General features: G+C 43.2%; 1 pseudogene; it reads left to right on the plus strand.

Moving 5' to 3' along the window:
• The first annotated feature begins 398 nt into the window (after positions 1–398).
• LOC134963237 (5S ribosomal RNA) lies at positions 399–518 on the plus strand (annotated as a pseudogene).
• The last annotated feature ends 18,282 nt before the right edge of the window (positions 519–18,800 follow it).

Here is an 18,800-nt window from a genome sequence, read left to right on the forward strand (position 1 = left end):
GATATGTGGGGAAAACGAAGCGTACACTGAAACTAAGAATTCAGGAACACATCAGGAGCATCAAAAACAAGCTTGATACCCACCTTATCTACAGACATTTCATCTTGGAACATAATTCAAACCCAGAAGACTTATCATTTAAAGCAATCGAACACGTACAAATTGGAGAAAGAGGCGGAGACTTGGCGAATAAACTATCTCAAAGAGAAATGTTTTGGATCTACCAGCTCAACACGATGCACCCGGCAGGATTTAATGAGGGTTATGAAATTGCCCCCTTCCTATAAGGTCATTGTTTTATTATCACATTACCACACTAAATTATAAACTAATTGTATACGTGAGCATGAAAATAAAAATATTTGACACAAAAATGAGTGTTTTTTTCATAGCCAATAAGATACAGTCATACCACACTGGCTCCACGCCCAAGCCCGTCCGATCTTGGAAGCTAAGCAGTGTTGGGCTTTAATAGTACCAAGAGGGTGACCCCCTGGGAAGCTAAAGTACTGTAAAAAACTGGTCTACAAACACTAATGTGTCTGAATAAGATTCAATTATGCAATACGTATTTTTTATTAACTAAGCACATAATCAAGCACAGACTATTTTTTACTAATAAATGCACAAATATGATATATGATGTTTAAATAAATGCACCAACATATATAAATGTCTTCACAAGTGCACCTATCACATATATACATATATAGTATAATTTATGTAGACTCAAAAATAGCCATTCTCTGCTTATGAATAATATATGATAATATAATTAGATTAAACTGTCCGGTTTGCATTCTGCCATTCATTATAAGTAATTGCTATCTATCTAAATACAATGCCTTGCATCTAAAAGTGGACATACTATATGCCAGAAATGTATTAATAATCGTTTTTGAAATACCTAAAGCGCATCGATACTAATGAATATTTATTTCCCTTTATTTTATGTTACTGAGCAATACGTATGGAGAATTCATGTCCGCCCATAGGGACTCCTCTAAAATGGCTGCCGTTCAAACATTGAACTCTCCCAAACATCCTCACAACAAGGATAAACATCATGTGATTCCGGACATGTAAACCGGAAGTGGGGACTAAAACCATCCGAACTGCTAGGACGGAAGTGGGGCATGAAGCCCTGAACACCTCCTTTCAATAAGACGCGAAACCGGAAGTGGGGCGTCTGCACATGCGCACTCCAGAGACGCGAAACCGGAAGTGGGGCGTCTGCACATGTGCACCCAAGAACCGCCGAAACCGGAAGTGGGGCGGAAGTGCATATTCTCAATACAAACTTTACATGAAACTGTTTAAAATAAGTTATACTACTCGTTTTTTTGATCTAAAAACATGGGAAGCCTCTCCATGTCTTATCTAACACTGCTCCATCTTTGTTTCTTATGCTATAAATATGAATTGTATGTATGATACACCTTCTCAATACTAATTGACAGGAAGTGATGTCACAGCTAGTAACTCCTTATCAGTGGGTATATAAGCTCACTGGGATCATTCAGTCACTACCCCTTGATGAAGTCAGATAGACGAAACGCGTTGGGATCTCCTGTATGACCCTCCACCCTAAGTTAAGCTGTTTTTCAATAACTACTAATCCAAAAAATTTTTTTTTATGTCTTTCCATTTTGTCTTAAAATATTTTTATACAACTGCTTTTTACTATATAATCCGTTTTAATACATTTTTTATATTTGTAGAGGAATCGGTTTTATATGTATCTTTTAGAAAGCAAGTGTAAAATATATATTTTTTATTATTGATAAAATAAATTGTTATTTCTCTTTTACATAAAAAGGAGTTTTTTCTCAATCCAGTCCTTTATATATGATACTCAAGTCCGCTAAATATTTTGGTATATAAAAACACCAGCTGGTCGCCAGTACCCCTATCTATCCATACTCATATATATATATATATATATATATATATATATATATAGTAAAGATGTATGGACCGGCACTCCATTGAATTGCTGGCTGACTGCTCCGGTGCCTCCAGTATGGTAGGAAGCATAACATGTAAGAATCAACTGGGGCACTCAGAGGCATTGCAGGTACAAAATGTGTATTAAAAATCACACGCCATAACCAACGTTTCAGGGCTGGCATGCCCCTTTGTCAAGGGGCGTGCCAGCCAAGAAACGTTGGTTATGGCGTGTGATTTTTAATACACATTTTGTACCTGCAAAGTCTCTGAGTGCTGCAGTTCATTCTTACATGTTTTATATATATATATATATATACAGGACCAGAGACGTGGCACTCACAGCATAGTTACAACAGATCAAAAGGACATCAGTCGCTGTTTTGCAACGTTTCAGTGGTAGTCCACTGTCGTCAGGCTTTATTATATAAAGCCTGACGACAGTGGACTACCACTGAAACGTTGCAAAACAGCGACTGATGTCCTTTTGATCTGTTGTAACTATGCTGTGAGTGCCACGTCTCTGGTCCTGTGTATGTTATCTTCACGGAGGCACCAGCATTTCTATACCTGAGCATTGTGGAGTGCCTATCCTTGCATCTTTATATATATATATATATATATATATTAGTGATGAGCGGATTCGGTTTTACTCGGTTTTACTCGGTTCTCAAAAATATTATATATATATTATTAATTATATATATATATGCTAGAAAGAATCAGGAGTGCGCTCTCGTGATTCTTTCTAGCACAATTACTTACGGCTCCCTGGCTTGGGGCTGGATTGAGCTGCAAACTGGTGGAGTTGTTGAAAAAAAACTCTGGAAAACACGGACAGGCGGCGCAGGGAGTGACTTTATATATATATATATATATATATATATATATAAAATGCGTGTGTGTGTGTGTGTGTGTATGTATATATATATATATATATATATATAAATATTGGTAAAGTCCACACTCCAGACTTGGTAAGATCAGCGATGGGGTGCTCCACAAAGGCCCATAGGCCAGTATATAGAAATTTGGGTATGCAGGCACTCGCCAGTAAATTCAACAGGTATTTATTAATAACTCATAGAGACATAGAGACGGTGTGTCGACGTTTCGGTCATCACGTGACCTTCTTCAGGACATCATACAGGGACATCAGGAAGACAACTGTCCGGTGCATCACCATTCACCATATGTCACCCAGGCTTCCCTTAAATAGCAGAGACAGGCCCAAGCCACACCCAACCAGTAATTGCCACAGGAAGTGCCGCAAAGGGCACTAATTTCTGCACACAAACAACTATCTTAACAAGGACATAAAGCCTATATGGGCAATAGTACTGTAATGTGACTCAAATCCTAATATTTCTACCTAGAACGTCACCAATAAATAAAAAACAAGCAAAACATGGCAGCGACCGGAAGTGCCATGCGTTCCACTGTCAGTGGAACGCATCATGACCGGAACCGGAAATGACGGCCGGACCGGAAGTGGCGTGGTACGCATCAGAAAGAGCTTTTCGTTATGTTAAGAGGCAAGTGGGAGGTGGTGCACACGTAGTAAGCCACACTCCGCCCCCCTAGGCAAACACATCACCATGGTAACCAGCCACTTAAAAGTATATATATGGAAGTAATGAATGCTTAATTACTCTATCACAAAAATATATAATAATCAGTCTGGCCAGGCGATTATTGTGGGAGTGTCAAGTGCTACAGCCTCACCTATAAAAGGGGGAAAGCCTGAAGACAAACACCACATAAAACAAATACTTACAAAAATACCAGGAACTGCTTGTGCGGAGCAGACGAAGTCCGACCCCCATCAAACAGCTCCCAATACAACAAATAAACTATCATAACAAAAAATTAATCCTAACGAATTAACTGAAAAAATAAAAATAAAAAATATAGAATGTATATCGTACATTCCACAGATTGGAATTCCTCGGGTCCCTACCTGCCCCTAACGGAGAAAGATATTATATGGATTGTGTTCGTTTAAACCACGAGGGAACAAAGTATCCAATTGGTAAATCCAACGTGATTCACGCTGGCGCAGCAATTTATCACGGTTACCACCGCGTAGAGGCATAGGAATAAAGTCAATCAGCATACACTTCAGGCTTGAAACTGAGTGGCCCATTGTTAGAAAGTGCTTAGCCACTGGCTTATCCGTCTCTTTTGTGGCCAATGCTGTACGGATGGAGTAACGATGATTTGCCATCCTATCCCGAAAGCAACGGGACGTCATACCGACATAATATAGGCCACACGGGCAGATGATTATATATATTACATAGTCCATTTTACAATGGAGTCGATGTCGGATGTTGATTCTTTTCCCACTATGTGGATGCGTGAAGTATGTCCCGGTCTGTAAGGATCTGCATGTGGTGCAGTCTGGACACCTAAAGCAACCCTTCCGTCTAGTGGGTAGCCAACATGCAAGGGCTCCACTTGGTTGCACAGTAGGTCTCATCAGTAACGGAAGGCATTGCATGATCTAATGCATAATGATAATTTGGAGATTAGAAAGGCGGACAAGGGCGGGGCCATTGTCGTCCAAGACTGGCACGCTTATGATCGTGAAATCCGCCGTCAATTTAGCCGACACTAATACCTATCATAAATTGCATGCTAGCCCTGTTGTCAGGGTTCAAAAATTGGTGGATTCTGTTATAGATTTGGGTGCACAGCGCGGTTGGTTAGATGACAGCGTTAGTGCTTATTTGAAAGTTGAACACCCCGTGCGCCCCATATTACACTCACTTCCCAAGATCCACAAGACACTGGTTGACCCATCTGGCCGCCCTATTATTTCAGCCAGGGGTTTGACTCTTCAGCCAGTAGCAGTGTTCTTGGACAAGCTCTTACAGCCATACGTCCAGCGGATGCATAGCTACATACGTGATACTCCAGATTTTCTGGACAAGATTAAATCTTTGGGTGTCTTGCCCGCTAATGTATGGCTAGCATCTATGGACGTACAGTCATTATATATGGTTATACTGCACAATGAGGGTCTGGAAGCTATGAAGCTAGCACTGACTTCAAGTCCACATACTGGTCCTCCCACTGAGTTTCTGGTTGATTTGGCTAGGCTGGTCCTGACCAACAATTATTTTCTTTATGGTAGAGATTACTTTATGCAAGTAGCGGGGACAGCCATGGGGTCTAACCTGGCGCCCGCCTACGCAAATCTTTACATGCAACAGTATGAGAATACATTCATACTACCTAAGTATGGGGATAAAATACTATATTTTGGGAGATATATTGACGATTTATTTTTTGTTTGGGGTGACACTGAGACTGAGTTCAAGGCAATGGTTGAGTATCTGAATGCACTACCTAGCCCGATACGGTTTACATACCAGATTAGTCAATCTTCACTCAATTTTCTGGATGTAATTATTTCGTTTGAAAATAACCGGTTGATATCTACTCTCTATCGAAAAGAGACAGATCGGAATACATTATTACACGCTCGCAGCCACCACCCCAATAGACTTAAGGACAGTTTGCCAATTTCACAGTTTATACGGATATTACGCTACAATATATCTCCCATCAATACGGAGGTACAGATTCAAGATATAACAGAGAGGTTCATTGAAAGAGGCTATTCACGAAAGACTATCTGCAAATGCCTCACCAGGGCTAGAAACAAATATGCACAACAGGTTGATAACTCACGAACAAACAAGAATGCAGGTAGAATGATCTTTACCTCTACATATGATAATAAATCCATCTATTCGGAGAAGACCATTAGGCGGCATTGGCCGATCATCTCTACGGATCCTGCTTTCAAGGCTCTAAGTGCACAACCACCTATGTGTGCTTACCGACGGGGGCCATACTTGAACCAATTACTGATGAGACCTACTGTGCAACCAAGTGGAGCCCTTGCATGTTGGCTACCCACTAGACGGAAGGGTTGCTTTCGGTATCCAGACTGCACCACATGCAGATCCTTACAGACCGGGACATACTTCACGCATCCACATAGTGGGAAAAGAATCAACATCCGACATCGACTCCATTGTAAAATGGACTATGTAATATATATAATCATCTGCCCGTGTGGCCTATATTATGTCGGTATGACGTCCCGTTGCTTTCGGGATAAGATGGCAAATCATCGTTACTCCATCCGCACAGCATTGGCCACAAAAGAGACGGATAAGCCAGTGGCTAAGCACTTTCTAACAATGGGCCACTCAGTTTCAAGCCTGAAGTGTATGCTGATTGACTTTATTCCTATGCCTCTATGCGGTGGTAACATGTGATAAATTGCTGCGCCAGCGTGAATCACGTTGGATTTACCAATTGGATACTTTGTTCCCTCGTGGTTTAAACGAACACAATCCATATAATATCTTTCTCCGTTAGGGGCAGGTAGGGACCCGAGGAATTCCAATCTGTGGAATGTACGATATACATTCTATATTTTTTATTTTTATTTTTTAAGTTAATTCGTTAGGATTAATTTTTTGTTATGATAGTTTATTTGTTGTATTGGGAGCTGTTTGATGGGGGTCGGACTTCGTCTGCTCCGCACAAGCAGTTCCTGGTATTTTTGTAAGTATTTGTTTTATGTGGTGTTTGTCCTCAGGCTTTCCCCCTTTTATAGGTGAGGCTGTAGCACTTGACACTCCCACAATAATCGCCTGGCCAGACTGATTATTATATATTTTTGTGATAGAGTAATTAAGCAGTCATTACTTCCATATATATACTTTTAAGTGGCTGGTTACCATGGTGATGTGTTTGCCTAGGGGGGCGGAGTGTGGCTTACTACGTGTGCACCACCTCCCACTTGCCTCTTAACATAACGAAAAGCTCTTTCTGACGCGTACCACGTCACTTCCGGTCCCGGCCGTCATTTCCGGTTCCGGTCATGATGCGTTCCACTGACAGTGGAACGCATGGCACTTCCGGTCGCGGCTGTGTTTTGCTTGTTTTTGAATTATTGGTGACGTTCTAGGTAGAAATATTAGGATTTGAGTCACATTACAGTACTATTGCCCATATAGGCTTTATGTCCTTGTTAAAAAAGTTGTTTGTGTGCAGAAATTAGTGCCCTTTGCGGCACTTCCTGTGGCAATTACTGGTTGGGTGTGGCTTGGGCCTGTCTCTGCTATTTAAGGGAAGCCTGGGTGACATATGGTGAATGGTGATGCACTGGACAGTTGTCTTCCTGATGTCCCTGTATGATGTCCTGAAGAAGGTCACGTGATGACCGAAACGTCGACACATCGTCTCTATGTCTCTGTGAGTTATTAATAAATACCTGTTGAATTTACTGGTGAGTGCCTGCATACCCAAATTTCTATATATATATATATATACACACAATATGCTAAATACCACAATTGGCAAATAGTGAGGATTATATATGAATAATGTCCTTGTAAGGATAAGCTATGTCCCCAACTTGTCCCTTGCCAGCAAGGACAAATAGAATAAAAAATAGAAATGGTGTTTGGAGAGCGCACAAATATTAGTTGCTAAAACCACAAATATCTATAATATATTTAAGTAAACTTAAAACTAGAGATGAGCGGGTTTAGTTCTCTGAGAACCGAACATCATGTCCCGAGACCGGATCCGAGTCTGGCTCAAGACTTCCTGCCAGACTTGGAAACCAGAATGAGGCAAAACTTCATCATCCCACTGTCAGATTCTCGCGGGTTTTGGATTCCATATAAGGAGCCACGCATCGCTGCCATTTTCACTCCAGTCCTGGAGAGTGTAGCAAGAGGACGTGTCTCCTCAGTGTCATTCCAGTGGAAAGTGGTGTGGCGACCTGCTCTTATGTGTCATTCCAGTGCTGTCTTGTGCTGCATCAGTCCAGTGGTGGTGTCTTGTGCTGCATCAGTCCAGTCACAGTGGTGGTGTCCTGTGCGGCCATAAGTCCAGTGCTGTTGTATAATCCAGTCCAGTGGTGCTGTGTTGTGCTGCATCAGTCCAGTGGTGGTGTCTTATGCTGCCATAAGTCCAGTGGTGGTGTCCTGTGCTGCCATAAGTCCATTGCTGCTGCTGTATAAGTCCAGTGCAGTGGTGCTGTGTTGTGCGGCATCAGTCCAGTGGTGGTGTCCTGTGCTGCCATAAGTACAGTGGTGGTGTCCTGTGCTGCCATAAGTCCAGTGCTGCTGCCATACAAGTCTAGGGGTACTGCCATATAAGTCCAGTCCAGTGGTGCAGCTGTATAAGTTCAGGGGTACTGCCGTATAATTTCAGGGGTACTGCCGTATAAGTACAGTGGTACTGCCGTATAAGTACAGTGGTACTGCCATATAATTTCAGGGGTACTGCCGTATTAGTCCAGGGGTACTGCCGTATAAGTTGTCAAAGTCGAAAAATATTGCAGAACACACATCACGTAGAAATTGCACACACATGCCCACTGCGCGTGCACTTGTTTTGCCATGCGTGCACATATCCGCAATTTGCGTATGGTCGCTCCTGCTGTCCTGCGCATCGGCGTGTGGTATGGGTATTTACGGCAGAGTTTGTGTACGCATGGAGAGCCACCAAAACACATTACATATTTAATCCAAATAGTGCACAATGTACACATAGTCTCCTTGCACCACATCAGAAAGTTATAGCTGTTTAAATGGTTGCAGAACAAAGGGATTCACCTTTACAGGATAAGAGGGGACAGACTAAGGTTATAAGGTGGTATTTGGTATCCAGCTGTAGGGTATTTTAATGGTAACATTCCGGTGTTGGTCTGCGGAAGATCGCATGTTCCTGCGGATAGTTATGTGCAGAAGCAGAATATAGATATAAACTGTATTTACTGTATATTATGTATGCGGCGGGAATCCAGAGGAGACCACCCACTAGAGCAGTTGAGAAAGACATCGCCTACCTTTTCAAATCAACCTATGACCTCTCCTGTACTGTAAAAGTGCATTCCTGTGTCCAATGAACAAAGGGATTACAGTATCCATTGTATTGCTTTTGGAAGAATTGTATAAATAAAGCCTGCTGCAGCCTGGCCACACACAAGACTCACAAAGTTATTTATCAGATGACCGGGGACCGGCCGGGTAGCGCAAGCGATTCCAATCACGTATGTACATTGACTGTAGCCATTATTCTGTTATATTGTCTTGTATTGTAGTGTATAATTTGTATTGTAAACCCCCTTTCAGAAATAATCCACTGTGGTGTCGGAACCCAGCGGTAAAATCACAATTGGTGTCGTGTCCTCATTCCCCTGCTAAGGTTTAAAGTGTATTATTATTGCATTGCATTGCTGTAGAAGGTTTAAAGTGTATCTCTGGGTGTGTACGCGCTGTGAGTACTTTGTACCGTCAGCGCGGCGTGTGTACGCAAAGTCTGTACACTGTACGGGACTCTGTACGCTAATAGCATAAAAGGTGCGTAGAGTGTGAATTAAGTATAGCGTCCGCAGCGGCTAAAGGTTTAAAGTGTATTTAAGGTATGTTTAAGGTATAGCTTTCATTCCTGTAAAGATAATCAGCGTTTATCAAAGTCCAGTCCAGTGGTGCAGCCACATAAGTTCAGGGGTACTGCAATATAAGTTATGGGGTACTGCCGTATAAGTCCAGTGGTACTGCTGTATAAGTCATGGGGTACTGCTGTATAAGTCATGGGGTACTGCCATATAAGTCCAGTGGTACTGCTGTATACGTTCAGTCCAGTGGTGCAGCCATATAAGTTCAGGGGTACTGCCATATAAGTCCAGTGGTACTGCCGTATAAGTTCAGGGGTACTGCCCTATAAGTCCAGTGGTACTGCCATATAAGTCATGGGGTACTGCCGTATAAGTCTAGTGGTACTGCCGTATAAGTCCAGTCCAGTGGTGCAGCCGTATAAGTTGAGGGGTACGGCCATATAAGTTCAGGGGTACTACCGTATAAGTCCAGTGTCAAAGTCAAAAATATTACATAGAGCGAACATACAGACTCCTCACATTATGAGTCGCTAAGCTTGCAAATACGCGCAGCGAGCACAGCAATATATGGTAATATACGCATTTACACAGACATGCCACAAAGATAGATTCGACACATATTTCATACAGCACATAATTTGAACATATCAAGCGCCAGACATCATGATGTTTTAAATTATATAATGGAGTAACGTCATGTATGTGTATTATTGGAGCAGAGCAAGATGGACATGTCGTGCTTGGAGTCATAGTAACCAGATTAATGTGTACATTCATTTGATGCCTGTTATTAAGTTGTAGCACATTGCCATTAGTAGATATGATTAAATGTATGAAAGCTAAAGTCACTCTTATTAGAACAATGGATTTCCTGGAAGACAGCATGCCTGACCAGTGGCTATCTCCTGTAATTACACCATCAAGGCTGGACCTTGCTTGCATATGAACTGACCAGTGACTCATCATGAATGGGAAAGTTCCCTCCCCTAGACTAGTCTGTGCACTCCCCCAAAATACATTGTATATAGCTGATTGCAGACACAAGAGCGGGCTGTTCTTTATGTCCCAGATGATGGTGGAGATGCTGCCTGTCCAGTGGCTGCATGATTTTACTGAGAGAGAGAGAGAGAGAGAGAGAGAGAGAGAACTGACCAGTGACTCATCATGAATGGGAAAGTTCCCTCCCCTAGACTAGTCTGTGCACTCCCCCAAAATACATTGTATATAGCTGATTGCAGACACAAGAGCGGGCTGTTCTTTATGTCCCAGATGATGGTGGAGATGCTGCCTGTCCAGTGGCTGCATGATTTTACTGAGAGAGAGAGAGAGAGAGAGAGTGATATGGAGCATAGTGAGCATTTGAACAAAATATGGTGATGTATTGCTGGCCATGTATGTATTTGAATTAGTTTGTAATAACTGCTTACTGTGTAAATTGTAACCATGTAACTATATATATATATATATATATATATATATATACTGTACATTGTGATATATTGAATACATATCCTTTTAATAACAAATATATACATCAATGAGCTTTGGAACTCAGATAATGTGTGGGTGTATTATTTACTCTTATGGGATGTAGTGTTTTTGCGATATATAGTGCACATTCATAGCACATGGTAATAAGATGTGCAGGCATCCACAGTATATATTAGAGCTGGCATTTTAAATATTTGTTAGAAAGCAATTTGACTTTAACACCAGTGGTACTGCCGTATAACTCCAGGGAAACTGCCATATAAATCCAGGGGTACTGCCGTATAAGTCCAGTACAGTGGTGCAGCCAAATAAGTTCAGGGGTACTGCCATATAAGTCCAGTGGTACTGCCATATAAGTCCAGTGGTACTTCCGTATAAGTTCAGGGATACTGCCGTATAAGTCCAGTGGTACTGCCGTATAAGTCCAGTCCAGGGGTACTGCCATATAAGTTCAGGGGTACTGCCGTATAAGTCTAGTCCAGTGGTGCAGCCGTATAAGTTCAGGGGTACTGCTATATAAGTCCAGCAATATTGTGCTTGTATTACACCTGAGCAAATTCCAGCACGTCCCATGTTTTGCACATACAATTCATTTGGTGGTGCAGAATTTTAAGAAAAATGATAGGGGCATGCAGGAGATGCTGTCAGTGGGCCCAAAAATTGCGGGCCACTTTCGACAATAATCCACTGTGTGCCACTCCTAGATGGGCCAGGTGTTTGTGCCGCACACTTGTATCGCTTAGTAAAGTCATCCAACTACCTCATTGCACCTCTTTTCTTCTTTGCATGATTAGCTGCTTGGGACCTAGTTTTTAAAACTGCCATCCTGTCTGACACTGCAGTGCCACTCCTAGATGGGCCAGGTGTTTGTGCCACCCACTTGTGTCGCATAGCTTAATCATCCAGCTACCTCGTTGCACCTCTTTTTTTTCTTTGCATGATGTTCTGTTTGGGGCCTAGTTCATAAATCTGCCATCCTGTCTGCTACTGCAGTGCCACTCCTAGACTGGCCAGGTGTTTGTGCCGCCCACTTGTGTCGCTTAGCTTAGTCATCCAGCAACCTTGGTGCACCTCTTTTTTTCTTTGCATTTTGTGCTCTTTGGGGCATAGTTATTAAAACTGCCATCCTGTCTGACACTGCAGTGCCACTCCTAGATGGGCCAGGTGTTTGTGCCACCCACTTGTGTCGCATAGCTTAGTCATCCAGCTACATCGTTGCACCTTTTTTCTTCTTCTTTGCATTATGTGCTATTTGGGGCCTAGTTTATAAATCTGCCATCCTTCTGCTACTGCAGTGCCACTCCTAGATGGGCCAGGTGTTTGTGCCGCCCACTTGCGTCGCTTAGCAAAGTCATCCAGCTACCTCGGTGCAACCTTTTGGCCTAAAAACAATATTGTGAGGTGTTCAGAATAGACTGGAAATGAGTGGAAATTAATGTTATTGAGGTTATTAATACCAAAGGATCAAAATGACCCTCAAATTCTGAGATTGTAGCTGTTTTTGTGTTTTTTTCAAAAATCATCCAGATCCAAAACCAAAACCCGAAAGGGTGGTTTTGGCAAAACCAATCCAGATCCAAAACATGAGCGAGGATCCAGATCCAAAACAAAAACAAAAAACACGAAAAGTGCCCGCCGCACATCTCTACGGCAAACCCTTATATCGAGATAAACCCACATTAAATGGTTCACTTTTCACAAATAGAACATATAAAATATTGATTTCCTAAAAAACAGATTATATTTCACATATCACACATATGTTTCTTGACCCTAACGGGCCTGATGAGAAAAAGACCGGTCAGTCAGCCCCACCCGGGGAGAGCTCTTTTTATATATAAGATGGTATAGAAACATCCACATGTTTTGTCCCATTTATACTGTATGTACAGTATAGAAAAAATGAACAATGAATATAATACCGTTTTTTGATTCTGTGTAACAGTTCAGCAATAAGTATCCCCAGTGGGTCATGCTTGTATTGCCGCAGGTGGAGATCTTATTCCAGGTAACAAAAGGCGCACCCCGTGCTATTCCATCTCGTGCTGCGGGAGTGTAAATGCCGATGGTTTCACTGGTTTGCCGGATATATAACTAGTTCCCCCTGTTTCACGTACCGGACTGTAGTGGAAGGACCTGGCTGAGCAATAGCTGGCATCTCCGTTTTCCAAGATTGATGCGCAGCTTGCACTTCCAGTTAGAGTTTGAATGCTGTACGGGGGTTTCGGCTTATGTGTATGACTGAACTACATCCTCTAACGCGTTTTGCTCTGTACAGCATCGTTTTCAAAGACTCTTTGAAAAAGCTCCGGTACAGAGCGAAATTTTTACTGTGTCGAATTGATCCGCATTCAGGGGGTTACATATTCTATAACAAGTTTTAGATTGTGTATTGTATGTATTTTTTTATATATGGCTTTTTACCTTGAAGATCACTGAAGACCGTATGTTTATTGGTATATACATTTACTCTTTTAGTAAATAAATAAGTGAAATTAAAATCAGTGTGTAATATTTTTAATTAGCGCAGGTGTTACTTAGTAGCAGAGGCATAACTAGGGTAGGGCGAGTGGGGCACGTGCCCTGGGTGCCTTGGCAGGCCCAGGAGAGGGGGGCGCCGCCGGCGACCAGGGCATCATGCCCCACTCACCCCCGTCACACCGAAATGTGAGGGGAGGAGAGCGCAGCGTCTCTTCCTCCCCTCACCGCCGCTGCCAGCACTGTGTCCGGTATCCGACGGCGTTAGCCAATCAGAGCTTGCAGACCGGCTCCTGATTGGCTGCCGGTCCACGAGCTCTGATTGGCTAGCGAACCAGCGCCACAAAGCCGTCGGAGACCTGGAGCGGTGAGGGGAAGGAGAGGTGCTGCGCTCTCCTCCCCTCACATATCAAAAAACGGTGAGTGACGGGGGGGAGAGCACAGTGGTGGGCATGTAACTGGCACAGTGGGGCATGTGTCTGGCACAGTGGGGCATGTATCTGGCACTATGGGGCAATGTATCTGGCACTGTGGGGCATGTATCTGGCACTGTGGGGCATGTAGCTGGCGCAGTGGGGCAATGTAACTGGCACTGTAGGGCAATGTAACTGGCACTGTGGGGCAATGTATCTGGCGCTGTGGGGCAATGTATCTGGCACTGTGGGGCATGTATCTGGCACTGTGGGGCAATGTAACTGGCACTGTGGGGCAATGTATCTGGCACTGTGGGGCAATGTATCTGGCACTGTGGGGCATGTATCTGGCACTGTGGGGCAATGTATCTGGCACTGTGGGGCAATGTATCTGGCACTGTGGGGCATGTATCCGGCACTGTGGGGCATGTATCCGGCACTGTGGGGCATTGTATCTGGCACTGTGGGGCAATGTAACTGGCACTGTGGGGTATTTTCAGTGGCCACACCCCTTCTGGTGTGTGGCCACACCCATTTTTCACCGCGCGCGCACATGCTTCTTTTGGTGTGTTTTTTTTGGGGGGGGGGGCACCATTTTCCATCTTGCCCTGGGCTTCGAAAATCCTAGCTACGCCTCTGCTTAGTAGCTTTCTGGTCCCCTGTGCATACGAGGATATTTTTATGCTAACACACCCTGCAGCTATATTGTGAATAAATTATTAACAGGATATATTTATTTTGTAATTAGTATTTAGCGCCTGGAAATTCTAAAATTAACATACCTGTGGATGTTTGGCACTCTGGATGAAGAAATATGTTGTTGGGGTGCTTTCTTAGCTGTGATTTAGGGATGTAGTCAGGTGACCAATGGTCGGGATCCCATCAGCTGGTGCAATTTATCACTCACAGTGAAATTTATCACTCATTGATAAATAAGGGCAAAAAACAGGAATATCAGGTAATGCCAGGAGCCAGAAACTATGGCCCAAACTACCAACTTATTTTTGAACAAGGATTTTGTTCCAGTAAGGGATGATTACAGTGGGGATCGAAAGTTTGGGCACCCCAGGCAAAAATTCATTTTAATGTGCAAAAAGAAGCCAAGGAAAGATGGAAAAATCTCCAAAAGGCATCAAATTACAGATTAGACATTCTTATAACATGTCAAAAAAAGCTTGATTTTATTTCCATCATTTACACTTATAAAAGAATAGAAAACAAAAAAGGGTGTCTGCAAAAGTTTGGGCACCCTGCAGAGTTAATACCTTGTACTGCCCCCTTTGGCAAGTATCCCAGCTTGTAAACGCTTTTTGTAGCCAGCCAAGAGTCTTTCAATTCTTGTTTGAGGTATCTTTGCCCATTCTTCCTTACAAAAGTCTTCCAGTTCTTTGACATTTCTGTGCTGTTTGTGACGCACTGCTCTTTTAAGGTCTATCCATAGATTTTCAATTATGCTGAGGTCAGGAGATTGTGAAGGCCATGTCAAAACCTTCAGTTTACGCCTCTAGATGTAATCTACCGTGGATTTTGAGGAGTGTTTAGGATCATTATCCATTTGTAGAAGCCAGCCTCTCTTTAATTCAGCTTTTTCACAGATGGCATCAAGTTAGCGTCCAAAATTTGCTGGAATCTTATTGAATCCATTTTTCCTTCTACTCGTGAAATGTTCCCTGTGCCACTGGCTGCAATACAACCCCAAAGCATGATTGATCCACCCCCATGATTGACAGTTGGACAGAGGTTCTTTTCATTAAATTCTGTGCCCTTCCTTCTCTAAACGTACCTTTGCTCATTCCGGCCAAAAAGTTCTATTTTACCCTCATCGGTCCACAGAACTTTATTCCAAAATGCATCAGGCTTGTCTATATGTTCATTTGCAAACTTCAAACGCTGATTTTTGTGGTGAGGACGTAGAAGAGGTTTTCTTCTGATGACTCTTCCATGAAGACCATATTTGTACAAGTATCTCTTTATAGTGGAATAGTGTACCACAACTCCAGTGTCTGCCAGATCTTCCTGGAGGGATCGTGCAGTCAAACGTGGATTTTGACTTGCTTTTCTCACAATCCTGCGAGCTGTTCTGTCTGATATTTTTCTTGGTCTTCCAGATCTTGCTTTAACTTCCACTGTTCCTGATGACTGCCATTTCTTAATTACATTCCGAACAGAGGATATGGGCATCTGATAACGCTTTGCTGTCTTCTTATAGCCTTCTCCTGCTTTGTGAGCGTCAACTATTCTCAGTTTCAGTGTTCTACACAACTGCTTAGAGGAACCCATGGTGCTGATTGTTGGAGCAAGGTCAGATGAGTCTGGGCTTTTAAAACCTTTGAGATTGACATCACCTGGTCTTTCCAGACGATGATTGAGAACAATCCATGACACTGCCAGGTCTCAGCTGTCCAAAGGGGGCAGTACAAGGTATTAACTCTGCAGGGTGCCCAAACTTTTGCAGATGCCATTTTTTGTTTTCTGGTCTCTTGATAGTGTAAATGATGGAAATAAAATCAAACTTTTTTTGACATGTTATAAGAATGTCTAATCTGTAATTTGATGCCTTTTGGAGATTTTTCCATCTTTCCTTGGCTTCTTTGTGCACATTAAAATGAATTTTTGCCTGGGGTGCCCAAACTTTCGATCCCCACTGTATATGTTGGAGGGAGGGGGGTGATCTTATGTTAAAATATACAGTATATATCGGGGTTCAATAACACACACTGTAGGGGCAAGCATGCATGGATTGGTGCCTCTTATGCTATGTTATAGGGTAGAGACTGCCAGTCACTCACATCCCTCTCCCATGCCTATACATTGCATTGTCTCCACGGCATCAGGTTTGTGACGGTTCCGGTAACAGACTGTTGTAAGCGCGGCGGAAATGGAGATGCAGGGGGTTGCTGCCTCCGGGGCAATGGTGTGCGGCTGCGGTGTCGCCCAGACGGGGCCTTGAGCCCTGGCCTGCACCTCCGCTCACGCTGCACTTGTTATGGCCCCGGCGGGGTGCAGACAGGCCAGTGAACAAGGACACCCCTCCTAACCTTCCTCCCCATCCACGTGTCGCTGGGCACTGGTCATATGTGGGCCCTGGGGAATAGCTAACTGGCCCTGGGCCATGCTCTTTGTATAGATGAGAGACAGCCCAGCCATCCCTTCTAATGACCCTCAATGCAAAGAACTGGGTCCAACTCCTGATTGCATGGCCTAGTCAGACGTACAGTATACTATGGGATATACTAAAAGGATGATCACAGAAAGGGCTGTTTTCTATACGATTCCAGTGGGGAGATGGCTAGGGGGTAATTCAGAGTTGATCGTAGATGTGCTAATTTTAGCACATCTACGATCATTTACTTTGACATGCCCAGCACAGGACTAGTCCACCCCGCATGTCAGGCCCTGCCCCCTCCCCCCCCCATGCAGAGGTACAAAAGCATTGCATCGTGACGATGCTTTGTACCTAGCGAGTAGCTCCCGACCTGTGCAGCTCCTGCGAGCTGGCAGGCGGCTACTCTCCGCGTTCCGGTTCGCAGCAGCTACATGTGATGTCACGCAGCCACCGAGGCCCGCCCCCCAAGGGTTCAGACATAGTAACATAGTAACATAGTATCTGAGGTTGAAAAAAGACAATTGTTCATCGAGTTCAACCTATTTGTGGTCTCCTATGCATGATGATTTGACTAAAATTTCTGACTGATGCTGCTGTCAGCCGTTGCATTTTATCCCTATTTATAGTAAGTATAATGCATGACTATGCACCATACCCCTGGATATCCTTATCCATTAGGAATTTATCTAACCCATTCTTAAAGGTGTTGACAGATTCCGCCATTACAACTCCCTCGGGCAGGGAATTCCAAACACGTATTGTCCTTACCGTGAAAAAGCCTTTACGACGTATTGTGCGGAATCTCCTCTCCTCTAACCTGAGCGAGTGTCCACGAGTCCTCTGTGTTGATCTAACCAAAAACAGGTCCCGCGCAAGCTCTGTGTATTGTCCCCTTATATATTTGTAGATGTTGATCATATCCCCTCTTAGTCTCCGCTTTTCCAATGTAAACATGCCTAGTCTTTCAAGCCTTTCCTTGTATTCCATCGTCTCCATGCCCTTAATTAGTTTGGTTGCCCTCCTCTGTACCTTTTCTAGCTCCAGGATATCCTTTTTGTAGTACGGTGCCCAGAATTGTACACAGTATTTAAGGTGTGGCCTCACTAGTGATTTATATAACGGGAGTATAATACTCTCGTCCCTAGCATCAATACCCCGTTTTATGCATGCTAATATCTTATTAGCCTTCTTTGCTGCAGTCCTACTTTGGGTACTACTGCTTAGCTTGCTATCTATGAGGACACCTAAGTCCTTTTCCAGTACAGAATCCCCTAATTTTACCCCATTTAGTAGGTAGGTGTAATTTTTGTTCTTGTTACCACAGTGCATTACCTTACACTTGTCTGTGTTGAAGCTCATTCTCCATTTGGCCGCCCATGCTTCTAATTTAACTAAGTCGTTCTATTATCTAACCAGTTTTTGACCCAAGTGCATATTGTGCTTCCTAGCCCTGATTCTTGTAGCTTGTAGATAAGTCTCATGTGTGGTACAGTATCGAACGCTTTGGCAAAGTCTAAAAAGATTACATCCACGTCTTTACCCTGATCTAGGTTTGCGCTTACTATTTCATAAAAGCCAAGTAAGTTGGTTTGACAGGATCTGTCCTTCATAAACCCATGTTGATTCCTTTTAATGACCTTATTGACTTCAAGGAACTTCTGAATACTATCTCTTAGAATACCTTCCAATACTTTCCCCACTATAGATGTAAGACTAACTGGTCTATAATTACCTGGTTCAGCTTTACTTCCCTTTTTGAATATAGGCACTACTTCCGCTATACGCCAGTCTTTGGGAACCATACCTGATATAACTGAATCCTTAAAGATCAAAGATAGCGGTTTTGCCAGTTCAGAGTGAAGCTCCATTAGAACCCTTGGGTGAATACCATCGGGCCCTGGTGATTTATTAATCTTTAAATGTTTTA

The sequence above is a fragment of the Pseudophryne corroboree genome, chromosome 9, assembly GCF_028390025.1.
Source record: "Pseudophryne corroboree isolate aPseCor3 chromosome 9, aPseCor3.hap2, whole genome shotgun sequence".
In the NCBI taxonomy this organism is placed as follows: Eukaryota; Metazoa; Chordata; class Amphibia; order Anura; family Myobatrachidae; genus Pseudophryne; species Pseudophryne corroboree.